This window comes from Zingiber officinale, chromosome 5A (assembly GCF_018446385.1).
Source record: "Zingiber officinale cultivar Zhangliang chromosome 5A, Zo_v1.1, whole genome shotgun sequence".
NCBI lineage: Eukaryota > Viridiplantae > Streptophyta > Magnoliopsida > Zingiberales > Zingiberaceae > Zingiber > Zingiber officinale.
In genome coordinates this window covers 11,899,132-11,926,132 of record NC_055994.1, presented here as the reverse complement: position 1 = coordinate 11,926,132, position 27,001 = coordinate 11,899,132, and positions in this window count along the sequence as shown.

The window sequence follows — 27,001 nt, the reverse complement described above, 5'->3', positions numbered from 1 at the left end:
ACTCCATAAATCCTTAGATTTTTGGTTTTCATTGAATCCTTGAGCATTTCTATTCTTAGGCGTATATTTATAATCCTTAGAATTATTGTCTAAGATACTATCTACCTTCCTAAGCTTAGGTGTGGTAGTTCTAGCATGAGGAGGAATGTATTTATCCTTAGGTTTATCATGCATTCTATTTTCATGATAATTAGCATTGAGGTGATAAGACTTATTTCTAACATGCATTTTATCATGATTCAAAGGAATTGCACTATTAAAAGTTACCTTGGATTTTCTCTTAGAAGCTCCCCCTTGATTTGCGCTTCCTCCTTTGACTTTAACCGACTTCTTCCCCTTTGGACATTGACTTCGATAATGTCCATTTTGGTTGCACAAGAAACACACAATGTGTTCCCTGCTTCTTTTTGTTATGGGGATTGTCTCCTTGAGCTTTTCTTTGCCCTTTGTTACTGTTGGAGTGTATACTGAAAGCCTAAGCTTTGTAAACATTTATTATGAATAAAGAATCACATTTGGTCTAATTGTCTACATTTGTTTGTAGTTGTTCATTTAATTTATATTGTAGATAACATAGTATGTGGTGTCACATACAGAAGATGATGTTATCAGTACCTTATAAATTATAAACAGTAGCTCACGACCAAAATGGAAAAGGAACAAACCATTAGAAGGTCGTAGTGTAATTAGGTATTAGTTTATCTTGACTATATAATTACACTAGTACACTCAGAGTGTATTGAGTAGGACCATTTGAGGTCGTTTCTTTTATACTGACTTTATAAAGGAACAAAGACCTCAGTTATTATGGAAGTGTGTGCTCTTAATCCTAATATAATAACAAGCACATATATTTGATATTTATTTCTTTAATTTATCAATGGGTGAGATTTAGTTTGTTGAATCAATAAACCCGATAAGTTGGGAAATGGTATCACTTATAGTGTGTGTTGTTGATTATAGAAGGAAACTGTGTCCTAGAGATACTAGGTTGATAATGTCCTCAAGAGGAGCTCATAAAGATTGTCATGTTAAACCCTGCAGGTGGACTTAGTCCGACATGACAATAAGATTGAGTGGTACTACTCTTGGACTTAGATATTAATTAAATGAGTTGTCAGTAACTCACTTAATTAGTGGATATTCGATATCTTAAACACAGGGAGACTAACACACTCATAATAAGAAGGAGCCCAAAAATGTAATTTGGGATTGGTGCGGTAGTTCAATGATAGTTCTCTAGTGGAATGAATTATCATTGATAAAATTAAGTTGTGTGTTCGGGGCGAACACGGGATGCTTAATTTTATCAGGAGACCAAAACCAACTCCTCCTCTCGGTCCCTATCGTAGCCTCTTATTTATAGAGTTCTATACCCACCTATACCCACCTTCTAAACCCACCCAATAGGGGCCGGCCAAGCTAGCTTGGGAACAAGCTAGGGCCGGCCTAGGTATAATATTGGGTGGCCGGCTTGAACCCAAGCTAGTGGGGTCAGGCCAACTTAGATTTAACAAGGATTTTAATTTTAATTTTTATTATGTGGAAGAAATAATTTATTAAAGAGAATTAAAATTAAAATATCTCTCTTGTAAAAGATCTACAAAAGATTAAAGAAAGAGATTAGATCTCTTTCCTTATTTGTAGATTGGAGAGATGTTTTATTTTCTCTTTAAAAATTATTCACATGTTGATAAAATTAAAATTATAGAAATTTCCTTTTATCAACCATGAAGAGATTTTAAAGAGAAATTTTATTTTTTAAAATTTCCGGAAACAAATTAGGAAGTTTTAATTGTTGATTAAAACTTGTCCAATTTGTTCTCCAATGATGTGGCCGGCCATTGGTTTTAATTTGGGAAATTTTATTTTATTTTTCTCAATAAAATCATGTCAAGGAAATTGAGGAAATTTTATGGTAATTAAATTTCCTAATTTGCCTAGGCCAAGGAATATAAAAGAAGGGGTAGGGGTGCCTTCATGAGACACAACATCTATTATTCCTCTCCCTCTTTTGTTCCTTGGTGTGGCGGCCAACCTCTCCTCTCTTCCTCTTGTGGTGGCCGAACCTCTCTCCCTTCCTTGGAGCTCTTGTGGTGGCCGGATACTACTTGGAGAAGAAGAAGAAGAAGGAGAGAAAGCTAGCATCTCTTGGAGCTTGGTTAGTATTTTGATTTTCTTCCTTGGTGAAGCTTCCTCTTTGTTGGCCGAACCTAGCTAGGAGGAGAAGAAGGTGATTGGTGGTTTCTCGTCTCGGAAGATCGTTGCCCACACAACGTCCGAGGTTAGAAGAGGAATACGGTAGAAGATCAAGAGGTTTTTCTACAAGGTATAACTAGTAATTTTTATTTCCGCATCATGCTAGTTATTTATGGAAATAATACCAAATACAAGAGGCTTACGTTCTAGTATTTCGAATATGTTTTTCGATGTTGTGTTCTTTTGTTTCTTTCTTTTCCTTGTGATTTGATTGTTCTCTTTGGTTAACCTAAAGTTATTTTAGGAAATTAAATATTAGCTTTCTATTAAAGGTTTTGTCTAGTCGGTGGTGGTTGCTCCCATATCCAAGAAGGCCATGTGCCTCGCCACATCAGTACTAGGAACCTTTATGGAAATTAATATTTAATGGAATTAATAACTTAAGGAGACTTGGGTCGAACGTGTTAAGTTCCGAGATCCAAGTCAAAACCTAAAAGAACAAATAGATTAAGTTTTGGATCAAACGTGTTAAGTTCGCAGCGATCCAAAATTTAATTTAAAGAACACATGGTAGCTAGGAAAAGGTTCAGACCTTTGTACAAAATTTTTGTACAGTGGAACCTCTAGGTTTTCCGAGTAGCAACCCACAATTGGTATCGAGCTAGGGTTTTGCCTCTGTGTATTTGGTATTTAGTTTAATTATGCACATGTCATACATAATTTAGGATGATAATAGTAGGATGTGCTAACTTTGTGGATGCAGGATCCAACTATTATGGCTTTTAGTTAATTATGTGTGTGATTGGACCCTTGGACATGTCAAGGGCAATTTATATGTGTGTGCATGATTGTATTAAAATACAGCAGGAGCTGTATTTAGTTTTATTAGGATTTTATTTTGATCTAGATACATGTACATTCCTTTTATGGAATATAGGATCAAAATGCAAAATTCTATTTATGTCGCGGATCGAATCTTGCAAAGTGTGGAACCTTCTAAGGACCAGAGGCGCAGCGGAACTAGGAGCAAGATGGATGCGATAGCTAGACCCGGAGGCGGTGGCCAAATATGGCAGCAGCTTGGGATGACAACACACTGAGGATAATTAAGAGATAAAAGTCATAATAGTTGAAAATTAAATTTTCTATTTATTGCTTTTATATTGTGCTGTGTGTGCATGTTAGTTTACAAGTTTAGTAGGCTAGCATAGTTAAAATTCCTCATTTATAAATAACTAAGTGGGAGAGGGATTTTTAAATAAATCCCATGGTCTCCATTACTGGTTTGTAAGTGATGCAAACAAGCTTGCGCGTTGGCTCTGAGTTCCTTCCTCCATAACGGATGAGCTTGTTTGTGGTTCACTAGAACAGACTTCCATTTTTGGATAACTATAGGAAATTAATTAAGAGCGTGTGATCTTCCCCAACGGAAGGGGCATAATCTTATTAATGGACTTAGTGTCAAGTAATGGTATACACTTAGACACATCTAATAGTATCCTCCCCAACGGAGTCACTATTATTATTTGTGTGACCAACTATTAATTTTATTTGTCAAAAAGTTAGGTTGACAAGATAATAAAATTAATGGGTTAAAACCCTCCTTTTACAAATGTTGAATTTGTATACGTCCACACTAACGTGGCATACAAAATTCACGGTGTGATGAGGTGTTGGTTAATTTAAAATAGTATTGTTTGAGGAATCAATATTATTCTAAATTTAGAGTTCTGACCAAAAGTTATTTGTGATTCTTAGGATGACTTTCAACCCACTGTCCATCATACTTCAACAAAATAGACTTACTGGACCTAATTACATAGATTGGAAAAGGAACCTGGACATTGTTCTGACTGCTGAAAGCTATAAATTTGTACTGACTGAACCTTGTCCTGATGCACCCAATGGTGAATCTACCCAAGAGGAGATTGAATATCATAAGAGATGGGTAAAGGCAGATGAGATGGCGCGGTGTTACATTTTGGCTTCAATGTCAAATGTATTGCAACATCAAGATCAAGATTTACCAACGACTATGATATTATGAACAATCTCAAGGAGCTCTTTGGTCATCGTGATAGGGCTTCTAGACAAGAAGCTATGAGAAAGATAATGACAATGCAAGAGGGTACTCCTGTAAGGGATCATATCCTAAAGATGATGGCTTATCCGAACGAGATCTGATCCTTGGAGGAGAAATTGATGGGAAACCCAGATCGATATGATCCTCCAAACGCTACCTAGAAGTTTTGAGCAGTTGCGAACTATAATATGAATAAAAGGATTTATTCATTAGGGAAACTACTGACGGAACTTCAAGCGTAGAAGGATTATTTCGTCACAATTCTCAAATTCACTTTGTTGAAAATGGTTCTACTTCTAAACCGAAAGGAAAGAAGAAGAAGAAACAAGTCGCTCAAGAAAGAAAGTGAATAAATCTCAGAGTACGGATTTAAAGTGGAGTGAGAAGCCGAAGGCAAGTGCTTCATTTGCAAGCAAGGTGTTGGAAGGTGGAATGTCCTCGTAGGAACCAAAACAAAGGTATATCTCATGCTCGTTGTTGAAACATGTTTAGCGGTGTTATCTACCAAGACGGTGTGTAGATACGGAGCCATCGATCATGTCTGCAATTCCTGCAGGGTTCGAAACCCGACGACTATCAAGGGAGATTACCGTCTACATGGACAATGCTACTAAGGTGGCGGTATTGCAGTGGGAAACGCCTACTTGTCTTTTAGTAGAAATAGAAATTTGGTTTTAAGAAATTGTCTTTATGTACCCAGTTTTAGAAAGAATTTAATTTTAGTTTCTAAACTGTTTATAGATGGATATTCAGTTTCTTTCAAGAACGATGTAGTTATTAAAAGAAATAAAGTGATTATCTGTTCTGGTGCATTAGTTGGCAATTTGTATATTTTAAATCCAATTTCTTCCACAAAGCAAAACATGGAAATTTATAACTCATCTTCTAATTCTAATAAGAGAAAAGAACCTTCAGAAATGAACCAAGCATATCTTTGGCATCTAAGGCTTGGTCATATTAACTTAAGTAGGATTCAGAGGCTTATAGCCGATGGACTTTTGGGTTCATTAGAGTTGGAAAATTTTCCAACTTGTGAATCTTGCTTGGAAGGTAAAATGACCAAGAGGCCTTTTAAGGCAAAGGGGTATAGAGCCAAAGAAGTGTTAGAATTGGTTCACTCTGATTTGTGTGGTCCTATGTCTGTCCAGGCAAGAGGAGGTTTTGAATATTTTGTCTCTTTCATAGACGATTATTCAAGATATGGATACATTTACCTAATGCGTCGCAAGTCCGAGTGCTTTGATAAGTTCAAAGAATACAAGGCTGATGTGGAGAAACGATTAGGTAAAAGTATCAAGACACTACGATCTGATCGTGGTGGCGAATACCTCTTAGGAGAGTTTAGGAATTACTTATCAGAGGTCGGGATTCAATCCCAACTGTCCGCACCTGGTACACCCCAACAGAATGGTGTGGCAGAACGAAGGAATAGGACTCTTATGGAGATGGTTAGATCGATGATGAGTTATTCAGAATTACCAAATTCGTTTTGGGGATATGCTCTGGAAACAGCAGTATACGTTCTGAACTTAGTACCTTCTAAATCAGTTTCTTCTACTCCCATAGAATTGTGGAATGGGCGAAAGCCCAGTCTAAGACATATTCGGATTTGGGGTAGTCCAGCACATGTGCTGAAACCAGATGCTGATAAGTTAGAATCTCGTACAGAAGTTCGCGTGTTTGTAGGATATCCCAAAGGAACGAAAGGTGGTTTATTTTATAGTCCTAAAGACCAGAAGGTCATTGTTAGCACCAATGCCCAGTTTTTAGAAGAAGACTATATAATGGATCACAAGCCCAGTAGCAAAGTTGTTTTAGAAGAACTTAGAGAGGACATGTCTACTTCAGTACCAACAGTACAAGATGAAGTACCACAAGAGACTGCAACACGTGTCACACATGATACACAACCACAGACAGTGCCTCGTCGTAGTGGGAGGGTTGTAAGGCAGCCTGAAAGATTCATGTTTTTGGGAGAGTCTTCGGACTTGATCCTGGGTAAACATGAACCTGATCCCCGAACATATGACGAAGCACTCCAAGATATAGATGCAGCATCTTGGCAAAAGGCAATGAATTCTGAAATAGAGTCTATGTACTCTAATAAGGTCTGGGAGCTTGTAGAACCACCTGATGGTGTAAAAGCCGTTGGATGCAAGTGGATCTACAAAAGGAAAAGAGGGATAGACGGGAAGGTAGAAACCTTCAAAGCTAGGCTTGTTGCGAAAGGGTACACTCAGAAAGAGGGAATCGATTATGAGGAGACCTTTTCACCAGTAGCCATGCTTAAGTCTATCCGGATACTCTTATTCATTGCTGCTCATATGGATTATGAGATTTGGTAAATGGATGTCAAGACAACTTTCCTTAATGGAACTCTTGAAGAGAACATCCATATGAAGCAACCAGAAGGGTTCATTGAAAAAGGCAAAGAGCATCTAGTGTGCAAGCTCAATCGGTCCATTTATGGATGAAGCAAGCTTCAAGGTCTTGGAACATCCGGTTTAATGAAGTAATCCAATCATATGGATTTATTCAAAGTCCGGATGAGTCTTGTGTATATAAGAAGTGTAACGGAAACGTGGTGGTATTTCTTGTACTATACGTAGATGATATTTTGTTAATTGGCAACAATGTCAAGGTATTATCAGACGTAAGGGTATGGTTGTCCAAACAATTTGATATGAAGGACTTAGGAGAATGTGCACACATTCTTGGGATCAAAGTTATAAGGATCGTAAGAAAAGAATGTTGTGTCTATCCCAAGCTTCATATATAGATACAATCCTTGCTCGCTTTAGCATGCAGGATTCCAAGAAAGGTTTCTTACCTTTAGACATGGAGTAGCTCTATCTAAAGAGATGTCTCCAAAGACATCAAAAGAGATAGAGGACATGAAAGCGGTTCCTTATTTGGCTGTAGGAAACCTAATGTATGCAATGCTATGTACGAGACCGATATCCATTTTGCGTGGGCATGGTCAGCAGATATAGTAACCCTCGACAAGGACATTGGACTGCATAAGCATATATTAAAGTACCGAGAAGGACTAGAGATTATATGCTAGTTTACCAGCAGACGATCTACTCCCCGTGGGTTACACTGATTGATTTCCAATCGATAGGGATATGATGAAGTCTACATCAGCCTATGTGTTTACTTTAGGAGGTGGAGCCATTTCATGGAGGAGTGTTAAGCAAAATTGCTTTGACTCAACCATGGAAGTTGAATATGTAGCGACCTCGAGGCAGCTAAAGAAGCACAGGAACTTTCTAATGGACTTAGATGTGATTCCTAGTTTGCCCAAAATCATCACAATTTATTGTGATAATAGTGGTGCAGCTGCAAACTCGAAGGAACCATGAGCTCATAAGGCAAGTAAACATATAGAGCGCAAGTACCACCTGATACGAGATATTGTGAAGCGAGGAGAAGTTGTCATCACCAAGATTGCATCAGCGGATAACCTGGCAGATCCTTTCACTAAGGCCCTTCCGGCGAAAGCTTTCGATCGGCATGTGGAGGGAATGGGAATCAGATGTATGGTAGAAGATATGGCAGCTTAGTCATTAGTATAAGTGGGAGATTGTTGGAATGTATACTCAAAGCCTAAGCTTTGTAAACATTTATTATGAATAAAGAATCACATTTGGTCTAATTGTCTACATTTGTTTGTAGTTGTTCATTTAATTTATATTGTAGATAACATAGTATGTGGTGTCACATACAGAAGATGATGTTATCAGTACCTTATAAATTATAAATAGTAGCTCACGACCAAAATGGAAAAGGAACAAACCATTAGAAGGTCGTAGTGTAATTAGGTATTAGTTTATCTTGACTATATAATTACACTAGTACACTCAGAGTGTATTGAGTAGGACCATTTGAGGTCGTTTCTTTTATACTGACTTTATAAAGGAACAAAGTCCTCAGTTATTATGGAAGTGTGTGCTCATAATCCTAATATAATAACAAGCACATATATTTGATATTTATTTCTTTAATTTATCAATGGGTGAGATTTAGTTTGTTGAATCAATAAACCCGATAAGTTGGGAAATGGTATCACTTATAGTGTGTGTTGTTGATTATAGAAGGAAACTGTGTCCTAGAGATACTAGGTTGATAATGTCCTCAAGAGGAGCTCATAAAGATTGTCATGTTAAACCCTGCAGGTGGACTTAGTCCGACATGACAATAAGGTTGAGTGGTACTACTCTTGGACTTAGATATTAATTAAATGAGTTGTCAGTAACTCACTTAATTAGTGGACATTCGATATCTTAAACACAGGGAGACTAACACACTCATAATAAGAAGGAGCCCAAAAATGTAATTTGGGATTGGTGCGGTAGTTCAATGATAGTTCTCTAGTGGAATGAATTATCATTGATAAAATTAAGTTGTGTGTTCGGGGCGAACACGGGATGCTTAATTTTATCAGGAGACCAAAACCAACTCCTCCTCTCGGTCCCTATCGTAGTCTCTTATTTATAGAGTTCTATACCCATCTATACCCACCTTCTAAACCCACCCAATAGGGGCCGGCCAGGCTAGCTTGGGAACAAGCTAGGGCCGGCCTAGGTATAATATTGGGTGGCCGGCCCTAGCTTGAACCCAAGCTAGTGGGGGCCGGCCAAATTAGATTTAAAAGGGATTTTAATTTTAATTTTTATTATGTGGAAGAAATAATTTATTAAAGAGAATTAAAACTAAAATATCTCTCTTGTAAAAGATCTACAAAAGATTAAAGAAAGAGATTAGATCTCTTTCCTTATTTGTAGATTGGAGAGATGTTTTATTTTCTCTTTAAAAATTATTCACATGTTGATAAAATTAAAATTATAGAAATTTCCTTTTATCAACCATGAAGAGATTTTAAAGAGAAATTTTATTTTTTAAAATTTCCGGAAACAAATTAGGAAGTTTTAATTGTTGATTAAAACTTGTCCAATTTGTTCTCCAATGATGTGGCCGACCATTGGTTTTAATTTGGGAAATTTTATTTTATTTTTCTCAATAAAATCATGTCAAGGAAATTGAGGAAATTTTATGGTAATTAAATTTCCTAATTTGCCTAGGCCAAGGAATATAAAAGAAGGGGTAGGGGTGCCTTCATGAGACACAACATCTATTATTTCTCTCCCTCTTTTGTTCCTTGGTGTGGCCGGCCAACCTCTCCCTCTCTTCCTCTTGTGGTGGCCGAACCCTACTCTTCCATTGGAGCTCTTGTGGTGGTCGGATACTACTCGGAGAAGAAGCAGAAGAAGGAGAGAAAGCTAGCATCTCTTGGAGCTTGGTTAGTATTTTGATTTTCTTCCTTGGTGAAGCTTCCTCTTTGTTGGCCGAACCTAGCTAGGAGGAGAAGAAGGTGATTGGTGGTTTCTCGTCTCGGAAGATCGTTGCCCACACAACGTCTGAGGTTAGAAGAGGAATACGGTAGAAGATCAAGAGGTTTTTCTACAAGGTATAACTAGTAATTTTTATTTCCGCATCATGCTAGTTATTTATGGAAATAATACCAAATACAAGAGGCTTACGTTCTAGTATTTCGAATATGTTTTTCGATGTTGTGTTCTTTTGTTTTCTTTCTTTTCCTTGTGATTTGATTGTTCTCTTTGGTTAACCTAAAGTTATTTTAGGAAATTAAATATTAGCTTTCTATTAAAGGTTTTGTCTAGTCGGTGGTGGTTGCTCCCATATCCAAGAAGGTCATGTGCCTCGCCACGTCAGTACTGGGAACCTTTTATGGAAATTAATATTTAATGGAATTAATAACTTAAGGAAACTTGGGTCGAACGTGTTAAGTTCCGCAGGAGATCCAAGTCAAAACCTAAAAGAACAAATAGATTAAGTTTTGGATCAAACGTGTTAAGTTCCGCAGGCGATCCAAAATTTAATTTAAAAGAACACATAGTAGCTAGGAAAAGGTTCAGACCTTTGTACAAAATTTTTGTACAGTGGAACCTCTAGGTTTTCCGAGTAGCAACCAACAGTTACTACTTGGCCCTTCTTCTTGGCCAATTTGGGGCATTTGCTCTTGTAGTGCCCATGCTCCCTACACTCAAAGCAAATGATATGATTTTTATCTTTAATAATTGAAATCTTTATACCTTTGCTTGTAGGGTTGATGCTTGATCCTCCATTTATTTTTTCTTGCAATATAGAGATGGCATCATCTTCTATTTCTTCCTCTTCACTTGAGGATGTGGACTCTTCCACTTCTTCATTTCTTGAGGATGTGGAAGATCTCTCCTCTTCCACGTCTTCCTTTTCTTTCTCTTCCTCCTCGAATGTTGACCTCTCATCAACATCAGATTGCATCTTTTCTTCTTCCTCTTCTTTGGATGTTGACCTCGTGTTAACATCGGATTGGTTCTTCTCTTCTTTGATCAATGAATCCTTCTCCTTGGGCTCTTCCACTCCTTAGACTTGTATAGGGTCTTCATGATAGGCAATGATCCTTTTCCAAAGATCACTTGCATTTGTGGTTTCACCTACACTCTGTTAGAGTGTATACTAAAAGTCTAGCTTTTGTAAACATTTATTTGTTAAAGTAAAAGAATCACATTGGTCAATATCTGCATTTATTTATTAAATGTAATTGTTCAATTAATTTATATAGTAGACAACATGGAGTGTGGTGTCACACTCAGAAGATCATGTTGTCGGTTCTCTATAAATTATAAACAGTTGCTCGCGAATAAGATAGAAAGGAACAAACTATCAGTATAGTCGTAGTATAATTAAGTATTAGTTTATCTTAACTAATAAATTACACTAATACACTTTAAGTGTATTGAGTAGGATCATTTAGGTATGTTCTTTTGTACTGACTTAGTAAAAGAACTAAACCTTAGTTATTATGGAAGTGTGTGCTCTTAATCCTAATATAATAACAAGCACATATATTTAATATTTATTTCTTTGATTTATCAAAGGGTGAGGTTTAGCTCGATAAATCAATATGCCCGATAAGTTGGGAAATGATATTACTTATAGTGTGTGTTGTTGATTATAGAAGGAATCTGTGTCCTAGTTATCTAGGTTGAGAATGTCCCCAAGAGGAGCTCATAAGGATTGTCATGTTAAACCCTGCAGGTGGACCTAGTCCGACATGACAATAAAGTTGAGTGGTACTACTCTTGGAGCTAGATATTAATTAAGTGAGTTGTCAGAAACTTACTTAATTAGTGGGCATTCGTAATCTTAAACACAGGGAGACTAACACACTCATGATAAGAAGGAGCCCATAATGTAATTTGGGATTGGTGCGGTAGTGCGGTAATAACTCTCTAGTGGAATGAGTTATTATCGATGAACTTGAGTTGTGTGTTCGGGACTGATACGGGTTAGGTTTTATGGGTCTCCCGATGAGGAAAGAAAAGGAAGAAAGAATCAAAGGAGACAGGCTAATATCGGCCGGTACATGCCTTTAGAACAAAGATAGACTAATATCGGTCAGGATATACCTTGCCAAAGGAGGATAGGCCAATATCGGCCGGGATATACCTTTAGAATGAAGACAGGCTAATATTGGTCAAGGAATACCTTCCGAATAAAGGTAGGATAATATCGATCAGGACATACCTTCTGGATGAAGATAAGCCAATATCGGCCGGGACATGCCTTCAGAACAAAGATAGGCTAATATCGGTCGGAATATACCTTGCCGAAGGAGGATAGGCCAATATCAGCCGGGATATACCTTTAGAATGAAGACAGGCTAATATTGGTCAGGGAATACCTTCCGAATAAAGGTAAGATAATATCGATCAGGACATACCTTCTGGATGAAAATAAGCCAATATCGGCTGGGGCATGCCTTTAGAACAAAGATAGGCTAATATCGGTCGGGATATACCTTGCCGAAGGAGGACAGGCCAATATCGGCCGGTACATATCTTCAGAACAAAGATAGGCTAATATTGGTCAGGGAATACCTTCCGAATAAAGGTAGGATAATATCGATCAGGACATACCTTCTGGATGAAAATAAGCCAATATCAGCCGGGACATACCGTCAAAGTAAAGGTAGGCCAATATCGGTCGAGACATACCTTCCGGATGAAGGTAGAATAATATCGGCCAGGACGTGTCTTCAAGGTAAAGGTAGGCCAATATCGGTCGAGACATACCTTCCGGATGAAGGTAGAATAATATCGGCCAGGACATGTCTTCAAGATAAAGGTAGGTCAACATCGGTCGTGACATACCATTAGGATAAGGATAGATTAATATCGGTCGGGAATGTTCTTTCAAGTAGATAGCTAACAAAGATCATTCAATCAATGCCTTAGAAACATGTTGAATAAAAGGAAGCTTATTGTTATTTTATAACATAACAAGGAGGTGTCAAATAAAATAATTCATGATAGGTGTTATATAAAATAATTCATGACAGGTGTTATATATTTTTCGGCAGGAAATATGCTTTCAGGTTATCTTGCAGGTGCTAAATGACAAAGAAGGTACATCTGGGGTACAAAAAAGATTCCTTAAAAATCATCTTCCGCAAGTACGCACCTGACATCATCTCATAACGAATTCTAACAAACCGGGGTCCACTTCATGATTACGGAGGTTATATGAAGTGGTATAAAAGGGGGGATCCTCTCCGTTGGCTAGGTAAGTTCACAACATCGTGTACTTTCACAACCCTAATTTCCTGGCTACTGTTCATCTTCTTTCTTCTTCCTTCACATCAAGAGAGATCACTAACTTGAGCGTCGGAGGGCCTAGCCAGGGATTCCCACCCCGATCTTGGGTCACTGACGATAGTGTTGGCTGGTCTCTTATGTGCAGGGGGCATTGGAAGCTCGGGAGTCCCACTTTCTCCCCTTCGGACTGGGATTCCCTCCTACTTATCAGATTTCCTTTGGTGATTCTGGTTTTCTCCCGATCCGCTTTAGGTTTCTCGGATAGAGGTTCTATCAGCGTTGTTCTTCATCGGCACGGTGGGTTTCTTTCTTCCGGATCTCCGTTGCGGTCAGCTTCTCAGACAGGATCAAATTTGGCGCCGTTTGTGGGAAACTCCACCTGAATCTGAGACTACGTGATGGAAGAGGCTGGGAAGTCGAACCTACTTACTATCAGTCACGAGGATTTGGATCTCCTCATTAATTCTCATGTTCAGAAAGCCCTACAGCAACAGCAACAGCAACAACAACTGCAAGCTCATACTAGGGCCACTCTGCCGACGGCTCATCATCCAGCGATATCGACCACCGAGCATCGGAAAGGAAAGGAGCTAGAAGAAGAAGAACATGTGTATTTTCCTCCAGCTACTGTTTCTCCGACTAGGCGTCCCCGAGCCTTCCTTCACACTCCCCTGGATCCAGGGGTAAAAGGCCTGTGTTCCAAGAATCCTCTGGCGAAGCACCAGACAGAGAAAAGCGTAAGATCAAAATGATGACTAGTGATAGCTCACCAGAGAAGGTCATCTCTCCATTCTCACAAAGTGTATTAGATGACCCGCTTCCTAAGCGATATCAAAATCTTTAAATTGGAGAATATACCGGGATGACAGATCCAGAAGATCACTTGTTGAAATTTGAGAATGTAGCCTTGTTGCAATAATTCTCTGACGGAGTGAAGTGTCGGATGTTTCTCACTACTCTTGGGGGAGCAGCACAACGCTGGTTCAAAAGGTTACCTGAGAAGTCTATTCAAAAATTTAAGGATTTTAAGAAAGTCTTTCTACATCATTTCTCCAGCAACAAAAGGTATCATAAGACCCAATGGAGTCTATTTTCAATTAAGCAAACGTCTAAAGAATCCATCCGGGCATATATCAAAAGGTTCAATCAGGTAGCTATAGATATACCTAATGCTACTACTGAAATCTTAGTAAGTGCTTTCTCTCAGGATTTAAATGATAATGATTTCTTTAAAGATTTGGTAAGAAATCCTCCTGTTAATTTTGATTCCTTGATTGAACGGGCTACTGAGTTCATTAACGTAGAAGAAGCCCAAGCTGCTCGTAGGAAAGAAGGTGTTCCCTCTTCTCCTACTCATGCTAAGGAGAGGGCTCCGACCCCCGTGCCCCCACCAAGAGGGCCTAGAATAACTCATCCATCTCATCAACAACCGGATTATCGTCCACAAGCTGTACAACATGTAGAGATGCAGCCAGAGGCACCAAGAAGATGGTGCACTTATCATAAAACTAGCAGTCATCATACTGATGACTGTTTTGTTTTGAGGAATAGACGAGTCAATAAAGAGCGATATCAGAGGTAGAACTATTATCGGCAGCAGTACCCCAAGCAGCAGAGTCCGCCCAAACCGGAGTATCGCCTGGACGGAAACCGTCAAGAAGCAATACCAGTCCCGGCTGGTACCAGCCAAGTATCAGAGAAAGCACCTTCGGAAACCACAATGACCCGTCAGGAAGAGAATAGAAACAATGCTACTCGGGGCAATATTAACATGATTACGGGCGGACCCACTGATGGGAATTCTAACAGAGCCAGAAAAGCACATGCCCGAAGATTGGAGATTCATGCAGTAGGGTGCAGTATGGAACGAGCGGCCGGTCCTGAAATAAGCTTCGGGCCCAAAAATCTTGAGGGGGTAGAGATACCTCATGACGACGCATTGATCATCAAAGCTGTGATAGCCAACTACGCCATCGCTCGTACCTTCATAGACACGAGCAGCTCCGTCAACATTATATTCAAGAAGGCTTTTGATCAGCTACAAATTGATCCAAGTGAGATTCAACCGATTGCTACTCCTCTGTATGGATTCACAGGCAATGAGGTACAACCTTTAGGTTAAATGAAGTTAGCCATTTCTCTAGGGGAGGAACCCTTGATGAGAACCAGGAGATCTTATTTCATGGTGGTGGACGCTCCATCCTCTTATAATGTAATACTGGATCGGCCTGCCTTGAATGAGTTTAGGGCGGTCATTTTTACTTTTTGTCAGAAGATTAAGTTTCCTGTGGAGGACCAAGTCGGAGAGGTGCGGGGCGATCAGAAGACAGCCCGGAAATGTTACGTAGAAATCATTCGGACTGAGGCTAACACCGCCCGGAAAATTCAAAGAATGGAAGTTAATGCCATTCGTGAAAAGCAGCCCTTCCTAGTTTATGAAGAAAAGGAAGAAGTTCAGATCCAAACCGGACGGCCAGAAGCTACCACCTATGTTGCGGCCGATCTTGATCCTAATCTTAAAGTTGAATTGGTGCAATGTCTGAAGAAGAATAATGATGTATTTGCTTGGACTCCCAAAGAAGTTTCGGGCATTTCTCCTGCTGTCATGGAACATTCCTTGCATGTCTTCCCGGATGCCCGCCCGGTCATGCAAAGAAAAAGGAGTTTTAGCACAGAGCAAAATCAGATTATCAAAGAAGAAATAACCAAGCTTATGGAGGTCGGATACATCAGGGAAGTACAATTTCCAAGCTGGTTGGCCAATGTAGTATTAGTCTCTAAACCTGGGAATAAATGGCGAGTGTGCATTGACTTTCGGGATCTCAACAAAGCTTGCCCAAAGGACTATTATCCATTACCCCGAATTGATCAACTAGTTGACTCTACTGCCGGATGCGAATATATCTCTATGTTGGATGCGTACCAAGGCTATCATCAAGTCCCTTTGGCTAAAGAGGATCAAGAAAAGGTTAGTTTTATAACGTCTGAAGGAACTTATTGTTATAATGTTATGCCCTTTGGACTAAAAAATGCAGGAGCAACCTATCAAAGGCTTATGAATAAGGTCTTTCAGAAGCAGATTGGTAGGAATATGGAAGTATATGTTGATGACATCTTAATTAAGTCTCTTCAAGCTACTGATCTATGCAGGGATGTGGAGGAAACTTGCAAGACATTAAGACAATATGGGCTCAAGTTAAATCCAAGCAAATGCTTGTTCGGCGCGAAGGGAGGAAAATTTCTGGGGTATATGGTGTCCGAACGGGGATAGAAGCCAACCCGAGCAAAGTCAAGGCACTACAGAACATGGAGTCGCCCAGCAACATGAGGGAAGCTCAAAGATTGACAGGCCGAATCACAGCCTTGTCTAGATTTATTTCTAGATTAGCCGATCGTAGTTTTCATTTCTTTAAAATACTCAGAAAGGCTAATAAGTTTCAGTGGAATGAAGAGTGTGATAAGGCTTTCCAAGAATTGAAAGATTATTTGGCTACCCTCCCTGTATTGGCTAAACCTATAGTAGGAGAGACTCTGTGGGTATATTTGTCGGCTAATGAAAACACCGTGGGCTTTGTATTAGTCAGGCAAGAAGGAAGAGAGCAACAGCCTGTATATTTTTCTAGTCATTTATTAAAAGGAGCTGAGTGTAGATACACTACACTAGAAAAATTAGCTTATGCTCTAATATTGACTGCTCGGAGGTTGCGCCCATATTTCTTGGCACATGAGATTATTGTCTTAACCAATAGCACTCTTGGACGGGTGTTACTCAACCCAGAGGCATTGGGATGGTTAATCAAATGGACAACCAAGCTTGGGGAATATGACATCCAATATCAACCCCGCTCGGCCATCAAGGCGCAAGCTCTAGCAGATTTCATCATAGAGGTTCAAGGCCCGGAAGAAGAAGATATCTGGAAGGTTTATGTAGATGGCTCTTCGACTAGACAAGGCAGTGGAATTGGTATCCTCCTTATATCCCCAAAAGAAGACAGACTTCAACTCTCCATCGATTGAATTACAGAGCTACCAACAATGAGGCTGAATATGAAGCTCTAATAGCCGGCTTGCAAGCTGCTCGGCATATAGGGGCAGCTCGAGTCCTTATATATTCTGATTCTCAGCTAGTAGCCCAACAATTATCAAGTAATTTTGAAATCAATAATGACAGGCTTAAGTTATATGCTGAAGCATTCGATAAGTTGAAGGCTCAATTTCAAGATGTGAGCATACAAAAAATTCCTCGATCTGAGAATCGGGTGGCAGATGAATTAGCTAAATTAGCCTCTACTGTAGTGCCATGGAATCTTGATCGACCAGTGGAACAGACTCTGTTAATCTCCTGTATTGAAAGACAAACTGATATAGAAATTCAGGGTGATTGGCGAGCTCAAATCATATTATATTTATAACAAGGTCTTCTTCCGAAAGATACAGAACAAGCCAGGGTATTTAAAAAACGAGCTGCTCAATATACTATGGTAGGAGAGCAATTATATAAAAGAGCTTTTTCCAGACCTTTGCTCAAGTGTGTGGGCACAGAAGATACACAATTTATTTTACAGGAGGTGCATCAAGGTTCCTGTAGTAGTCATATAGAAGGAAGATCTTTGGCTCGTAAAATCCTCTTGGTGGGATACTTCTGGCCCACTCTAAATGAAGATGCCGCTAAACTGATGAGAACTTGTATTTCTTGTCAAAAACATCAGAATATATTACATCACCCTACCCAGTTATTGAGAACCTTTATAGTTTCGTGTCCCTTTGATCAATGGGGTATGGACATAGTGGGTCCATTTCCTATGGCAGTTGCACAGAGGAGGTTCTTATTGGTGGCTGTGGATTATTTCTTTAAATGGGTGGAGGCAGAACCACTTGCTAGGATTACAGAAGACGCGGTTATTAAATTTTTATGGAAAAATATATTCTGCAGATTCGGCATTCCTCATAAGTTAGTCTCTGATAATGGAAGACAATTTCAAGGCGATAGAATCCTAGACTGGTGTCAGAGTTATGGAATTACCCAGGCCTTCACCTCCGTGGCTTACCCGCAGAGCAATGGTCAAGCAGAGGTAACTAATAGGGAGATTATTAGAGGCCTGAAAACTAAGCTGGATCATGTCGGAGGTAGCTAGGTAGATGAGTTACCCAGTGTTCTCTGGGCATATCGTACTACGCCTCGTGAAGCTATAGGAATTACTCCTTTCCAGTTAGTCTATGGAGGAGAAGCAGTAATCCCCATTGAGGTAGGAGTAGAATCTGACAGAAGACAATTGTATGATGAGGATAATAGAGACCGACGACTTATGGAGCTGGACCTGATCGGGGAAATAAGAGATAAAGTGGCTACTCGTCTTATATCATATCGACAGCGGATGAGACAAAACTATAACAAAAGAGTCATCCCCAGATTTTTCCAAGTAGGAGATTTGGTATGGAAACGAGTTAAGCCTGTGGGGGATGTCAGCAAGTTGGCACCACAGTGGGGAGGACCTTATAAAGTGATAGAAAAACTCGCATCAAGCTCATACTATCTCCAAGATGCTGAAGGAAGAATTTTGGAGCGCCCTTGGAGCGCTAATCATTTGCAACCCTATCGAGCCTGATTTGATCATATTACTTTAAATGTGTTCACAATTATTGGAAATCCCAAGTGAATTGAGATACCTGCAGTTTATGTGCTTTGCTTCTTTTGATGAAAACCAAGCAAGATAAATATCGACGCAGGAAATAAATATGGTTCATGCAAATTTATAAGCATTAGAAGAATCCTCCTTTTTCTATTTTTCAAGCAGTAAAATAAGGGGAAATCCTAAGAGTCCTATTCAGCTCCCCTCAAGGAAGTGTGAGCCAACACGAGGTTAGCCCAAATATTATATTTTCGTACAAAATAAAGTCGATCGGGAAAAATTCTATGAAGTAACTCGGTCGGGTCTTCATAGGAGGAACCGGAGACTCTAAACTATTCCAGAGCAAAAGTCGATCGGGAAATTCTATGAAGTAACTCGGTCGGGTCTTCATAGGAGGAACCGGAGACTCTAAACTATTCCAGAGAAAAAGTCTATCGGGAAATTCTATGAAGTAACTCGGTCGGGTCTTCATAGGAGGAACCGGAGACTCTAAACTATTCCAGAGCAAAAGTCGATCGGGAAATTTTATGAAGTAACTCGGTCGGGTCTTCATAGGAGGAACCGGAGACTCTAAACTACTCCAGAGCAAAAGTCGATCGGGAAATTCTATGAAGTAACTCGGTCGGGTCTTCATAGGAGGAATCAGAGACTCTAAACTATTCCAGAGCAAAAGTCGATCGGGAAATTCTATGAAGTAACTCGGTCAGGTCTTCATAGGAGGAATCGGAGACTCTAAACTATTCCAGAGCAAAAGTCGATCGGGAAATTCTATGAAGTAACTCGGTCGGGTCTTCATAGGAGGAACCGGAGACTCTAAACTATTCCAGAGAAAAAGTCGATCGGGAAATTCTATGAAGTAACTCGGTCGGGTCTTCATAGGAGGAACCGGAGACTCTAAACTATTCCAGAGCAAAAGTCGATCGGGAAATTCTATGAAGTAACTCGGTCGGGTCTTCATAGGAGGAACCGGAGACTCTAAACTATTCCAGAGCAAAAGTCGATCGGGAAATTCTATGAAGTAACTCGGTCGGGTCTTCATAGGAGGAACCAGAGACTCTAAACTATTCCAGAGCAAAAGTCGATCGGGAAATTCTATGAAGTAACTCGGTCGGGTCTTCACAGGAGGAACCGGAGACTCTAAACTATTCCAAAGAAAAAGTCGATCGAGAAAATTCTATGAAGTAACCCGAACGGGCTTTCATAGGAGAAACCGGAGACTATAAACCAGAGCCGATCGGGAAATTCTATGAAATACATCAAGCGGGTTTTCACAGAAGAAATCAAAGATTCTAAACTAGCGCAAAGCATAATTAATCAGGGAATCTCCTGGCTTCGAAGCCTAATTAACCAGGAATCGAGAAGGGATTCTATACAGGAGCCCAGATATATGAAAGTCTTTACTCAAAATTCGTCTGGGATATTATACTTAGCTTGAAGATCAATAGTTTTATACAATTTCGTATCCAGTCTCAACTGAGATCATTCATCCTCGGGGAGATACAAAGCATACCGAATGTTACTTAAGGAAGAATCCATCAAGACAAGGCTTAACTTCGAAAGATGAACAAGGGATTTTTAAATAAAGTTTATATTTAGTAATCAAAAGCATTTCAGAAGGGGTATTCTCAAACTAGCATAAAGAAGAAGCAAGTAAGTGTAAAAATTTTCTTATACCCTGCAAGTACTTAATTACTCAGTATTAACCGCACTTTTTCTCATTGTCGGTTCTTACATTACAAGTTTTTATAAATAAGTTTCTTAAACATTTGGAAAAGGACCTTTTAAATCTGCGGGCAACTCTTCATTAAGCCTGCAGCGATTTATGAAAGAGAGAGGAGGTTCTTGGGGTAAATAACCACCCTCTCTTAACTGTTGAAGAACTCCCGATACAGAATGGTTTAGAGCACCTACTATCCTACGAGCAAATTCTCGAGCAAAGGCTGAAGACTTCAAATAAGCCTGACGCCATTCCTCCCACTGGTTCTTCTCTTGCTCCTTGTAACTTTGAAAATCAGCTTGTAGATTGGAGTTCTGATCTTTCAAAGCATTATTCTCTGATTTAAGCTGCTCCAATTCCTTTTGAAGAAATGACAATTCAACCTCTTGAGCTTTCCTTTGCTCTTGTTCCTATAGGAGAGCGAAATCATGAGAGGCTAAGTCTTGAGCTTGGTCATAAAGACAGGCATTATGGAGTTTTTATACTTTCTCTAAAATAAGGCTTTTTTGAGAAGCATCTGAAAGAGCTTTCTCTTTCAAAGCAATCTCTAGTCGAAGACCAGAGTGTAACCTCTCCACCTGTAATTCTAACATCCTCCTAGCAAGCTCTTTGTCTTTCAACAGCTGTTGACATTCCTCCAATTCTTGCTTCAAGGTTCCCAATTGTTGATTTTGCAAGGCCACTTTCTCTTGCAACTGAGCCCTATCACTACTAGAAGAAGGCGAAGCAGCCTTTAATGACTCCAGTTGAGCTTTCAACTTATTGTTCTCATGATCTTTAGCTGTAAGTAGTTGATCGATATGTAGACTTGTGGCGAGAAACTAAACAAGAAGATAATGTAGGTTAAAGATGAAGTTACAAAGCTAATAACACATAACTAGGAATACTTACAGCCACTGCCTGACGACTATGGCGATCCGCTCGATGTGGAAGACTAAGGCCTCGTAGTTGTTCATAACCCTGCATCCAAGATTCGGCCAATAAACCTTGCAGTTGCAAAGTGCCATGGCCGGGAGGGCTAGAAGGTCGTCCCAATTGAGAAGGTAAGCCCGCAGACAGTTTAAATAAAGGAGGGGGAATAGAGGAAGCTGGAGACGAAGAAGAAGAGGAGGCAATAGAAGGAAAAGGGATAGTAGAAGCAGGAGGAGCGGGGTAGGAACTAGACGGAATAGAAGGTAGCAATGTAGAAGGGGTTGTTGAAATTGTGGAAACACTAACAGCTGAAGGGCTGACACTGGAAGAAGATCTCCGGCAAGATGTTCGTTTTGCTCGAGGCCTATAAGCCAAGGGAGGCAAGGCCAATGCCAAGGATGTAGAAGGCATAGGAGGGATAACGGCCATCTCAGAGGCAGAAGCAGGAGGAGCTGAAATAATAGAAGAAGAAGAGATAAGTAGACCAGGCCTCATCATCCGAAGAACAGGATTGGAGATGATATTGGTGGGAGTCATCGGTGCCTTACCTCTCTCAAAAGAAATAGGCGCCGGAACAAGAGGAGCTTGCACAAAAGTACCAAAGAAATCGCCAAAGGGAGAGTCCTTGGTAAGATTTGGCTTTTTAACTAAGGTAACAAAAGGCTCTTCTTCCTCCTCTTCCATGAGTGTGACACCCTCTGCTCGTCGTTCTTCTTCGGAAAGCAAGCCCAAAGTAGAGGGATTAGGATCGGATCGGCGAGCCAATAACCATTTCTCCCCAAGATTATTGATAAAGGACTTGGTCATAGCAGAATTCCTATACATAAAAGCTGGAAGAATAGCATCGGCTGAAAGACAGAGGATAAACATCATTATCATAGCGATATGCCAATCAGCAAAGGCGAAGTAAAATAATTATACTCACCAAAGGAACTATCCAAAGGAGTGTCAATGTTGCCTATCCCGAAGGGAAACATTAAGCCCTCTTCAATTAGATGTGGCAAACTGAATTTCGCTCCTCGCAGTTTAGGTAAAGCAGAAGCAACAGAGGGATCGTTAAGAAGATCATGGATGCCCGGAAGTGGAGGTAAATCATGTATCCATTGGATAGGAAACGGAGGGGGAGAAGGGAGACGCATGTAGAAAAATTTACGATACCATTCACCTTGAGGAGGAATGCGGTTAAATAGAATGGCCTTGGGACGAGACTGAAACTTGAAAACGCCAACATCTACTCGACGAGGAGTGAAGAAGTGATGAAAAAGACGGGGAGACAAGGGGAAATCCAATAGTTTTGATACCCCAATGAAACCCATTAGAATAGAAAAGGATTGAGGGACGAGTTGGTTTAGCGGGATATCAAAATAATGACTGACATTACAGAAAAAAGGATGAAGGGGAAATCTAAAACCTTGTAAGACTTGGTCCCTGAAGATGGAAATACATCCTAGAGGGGGAAGATGTTGACCCTCATGAGGAGCAGGACGAGTGATATAGGAAGGAAAACCATAGGTTGCCTGTAAGTCCACTTCTTCTGTATCTATGAGGTCGGAAGAGCATGAGAGAAACCACGCAGGAGAGGAAACCGTCATAGGGAAAAGCAATCACAGAAAAAGGAATCAAGGAAGAAGACGAAAGATGAAGAAAAACAAGAGAAAACTTCGTAAGCCCTTATCTTTCTTGTTGCCTTATGCTAAAACCCTTAAGATGAAATAGCAAAAGGGGAAAAAGGTGCTTGGAATATCGATCGTCATAAATAGGTGATAATATTAAAGAATAAAATCAGGAGAAAAAAGTAAAGTTAGAAAAGCTACCTCGGAAAAAGGTGTAAGTTTCCTCAGAAGTATTCTTAGGAAACCCTGACAAGGATAAATAGAAATTGGTACAATAAACCATAAGTTTGGGGTGTGGATATAATAAAATGGAAGTTAAGTGTCGGATAGTAGTTAATATACGAAATCCGTAGATGAAAATCAGAAGGTTTTGACAAATCGGCTGAAATAAAGATCATTCAAAACATATTGACCAAAGGCTTATTATAGTAAGGCAAATAATATACGTTATAATAAAACCCAGTGAGACTCAATTATTGTGCGGAAAAAGACATATGAGGATACAATAGTAAACCGGTCGAGCAAAACAAATCGACCAATATCAAAGATAGCATGACGAAGCTGTGTTAAATCAGGTGAGATATAACTAAGCTATAAAATATCGGGCGGTATTTATCAATGGTAATATATACCGGTCGATCATTAAGAAAAGACCCATAGGGAAATCCCGCGTTATGATAAACCAAATAACATCAGATACTTTTATAGAAAACAGATATTTCATCCTGAGAAAGAGTAAGATTTACAACCCAAGAGGAGTAATCAAAGTCACGCGAGCTTAGCAGTACTGAATCGCAATAACTCGAACCTAAGTTAGAGTCAACTTGGGATACAGATCAGGAGGTTTGTTTTCAATTAGTTTGCGTTTATTTAAGAAATTAGGAGGATCGCGAGATAAATAATGCTCTTCTTTTAATTGCTGAATCGCCCCTTGAGCTCCTGCAGTAAAAGCGGATAGAATGGACCTCACGATCGGTCTGTTGAACTCGGGAGATTCAATCACGGTCGTGGCTCGCTCCTTATAACGAACATCCTCGCCCCCTTTGTAAACTACCAACGCCATCTGAGAGGTTTTTAATTCATCTTCTTTGGCAGAAGCCTCAGCTTTAGCCGAATCAAGGGAAGTGGTCGAAGAGGCTACCTCATCCTCTTTCAGCTGTAAGGCTTTGAGCTTCTCAGTCAATTCTGCTTCATAATTATTCTTTAGCTCTCCCAGCTTGGAAGTCAATTCTCGATTGAGGTCTGTAACCGATTTAAATTTTACCTGAAGATTTTCAATTCGTACTTCGAACTGTTCCTTGGCGGCAACAGAAAACTCGGCAGAAGATAGCTCGGCAACTTGCCGTTGCAGCCTCTTATTCTCCGATTTCAATTTTTCGTTCTCAGTATATAGGTTGTGCAGTAGTCGAGAGAAACCCATATTCTCTAGCCATCGCTGGAAGCATAATCATAGCTATGAGATAGTACTTCAGAAATAGAAAGCAGGAATCTATAAGCATACCTTATTCTCTTTATGAGAAAAGTGGTCAATTGCCTCAGGAATGGAAAGCTCCCCAAAAAGGGGACGAACCTCATCCCAAGAGCTAGCAAAAGAACCCCCCAGTAATATAGGGAGGACAGGAATGGTAGAAGAGCCAGCCGAGAAAGAAGAAGTAGGAACAGATGGTGGAGCAAAGATCAAGTAAGAGGAAGGCGAAGAAGGCAAAGACCCAGAAGTTGGTATAGATAAAGGAAAAGTAAAAGAAACATCTCCAGAGGCGCCGACATTGGAGAAAGGCGAGGTAGGAAAGTTGAGAGAAGGATAGAGCTTCGCCAGCGTTGGCTCATCAGAAGGAAGGTTACCCGAAGCAAAGCCTTCTGAAACCAACTCGTCAACAGGAAGAATAAGCCTCCTTTTTGAGGGAGGAGCCCTGGTTAGCTTGCGTCCTGGACGCTTGCCTGCGGAAACCTCAGCTATCAATTTACTCGAGCTACCAGGAGACGTGAGCTCAACTAAAGGAAGAGAGGTAGGGGAGGAGACAGCAGCAACCACTGGAGAGGTAACAGTGGGTACAGGATTGGGAATGATCTCTGCAGCAGGATCCTCAGGAGAACCTTCAAGAACCTCACGAGCCCCTGAAGAGCTAGGTACTTCGGCTAAGGAAGTCGGCTCTTCAATTGAGGGTGGAGGGGCGATAGCGGCCAGAAATTCGACCTCCTTGGCACGAAGCAATTCTTCTTCCACGCGTATTTCTTCGTTAATCAAAGCATCATAAAAACTCTCCATTGTATAGAAAAGAGAAATAGTTTAGGCAGTTATAAGCAAAAAGAAAGGAACAAGACGTTACCTAAGGAAATGTGAGTATCAGGTTTGACGGGGCTTAAACCAAATAGGTACAGAAGCTCGACCTTCAACCACTTTGGGATCGAGAGTCGGTGACCTAATAACTTCTCACAATTAATAGGAAAAGAGGGAAGAAGATGAAACTCTCTAATGTCGGGCAAAGGAGGCAAGAAAGATTTCCAAGCATGCGACCAAGGAATAGGTCCCGGAAACTTTAAAAAGAAAAAACGAGATTTCCAGGCTTTGAGAGATGACGACATATCCCCAAAAAGGACCATTTTAGTTCGTGACTGGAATAAGAAGACACCAGGTTCTGAACACTTGGGATAGGAAAACATGAAAAAATTTTGAGGAGTAGGAGGAATATCTCGCAGACGAAACAACATGTAAGTACCGCGCAAATAGCGAAATGCATTAGGGGCAAACTGCTGCAAAGGAATATCAAAATACCTACTTATCTCAATCAAGAAAGGGGGAATGGGGAACCTTAAGCCCCCTATCAATTGATCCTTGAAAAAAGTCACGCAGTTATCAGGAGGCTGATGAGGTCGATCATTCGATGTTGGGAGTATGATTCTATATTCCTTAGGAATTTCATATTGACGACGGATGGATAATCTAGCATTCTTATCAAAGACAGAAGACATATGGACATACCAAGGAGCAATTGCTTCCTCAGCCATGAACAAAGGTATAGGCTAGGGAAACAAGGGATTACTTACTGGAGACAAGAAAGGGGATTGTCGTGAAACGGTGAGCACGAGGACTGGTTGGAGACAGCAACAGGAAAAGAACTCTAGAGAAGGGAAAAGGAAGGACGAGGTTTAAAAAGGAAACGAAAGGTTTAGGGTTTGAAAAACGCACGACTGTCGTCAGATCAGGACATTGGTATCTCAGCATACGCTGAGGATCACAATAGAAAGGCAAAAGACCTATGTGACGTGGCAGTCAGAAAAAATATATGCCATACCATCATGAAAACATCCACATCGGATGTGATAGGTCAGATCACGCTGGGGTTGGTAACGTCTCGGAGTACGTTTCTAAATACTCTCTCACCTGAAGGAGAACCAATCACTAGCCAAGAAGCTTCGAAAGAAGACGTATATAACTGGGTATAATAAAATAAAAGGGATTGGACTTTTGACGAAGCCCAGGTTAAAGACAAAAGTATTTAAGGATTAAGATTTAGATGAAGAATAGATTTCAAAATCAACGCCCTTGTGAAATGCAAACTAGTATTTGATCAAAATAATGTTGTATTAGCCGGTATGATTTTAAAATTTAGTCGTGATATGCCCACAGTTAAGACAACCTCAGTCATGATTGTAGCATTACAGTTACTCTTGTAAATTACAGAAAGGTTTCATAGAATCATTTAATTCAATACAAGAGTCCATTGTTACATTTAGAATCTGATCAAATACACAACGATACATTTTCCCTTAGAACAGTAAGCCTCAGGCAAATAACCCAGTTCACAAACACAAGTTCTCACAACACTTAGAAAATGTCAATCCCACTGGATTCAAACTTACCATGGAGCAGAGATGGAAATAGCCCACTTCGTCCGAGCTTGCCAAGGCACATAAGAGGCAATATGTTGCCCTGGACGAAGAAAGCAACAAAAAACAGAAAAGCTCAAGGGCGACGAGACAGGGAAACATTGATTCATTCCATAATGGAAAAATAAATGTCAAAACCACTTCCCCTCTCAAGCCGTATGAGCTCAGCAAGTGGAGCAATCAATTTTAGCCCAAGGGTAACATGTGTTGTGCCCTTCACACAACACCCATGGGTCATTTGGCTGCCCCTCTATAAGTAGTAAAATTTTCTCTGAAGTTTCTTGGGTCCTTCAGAG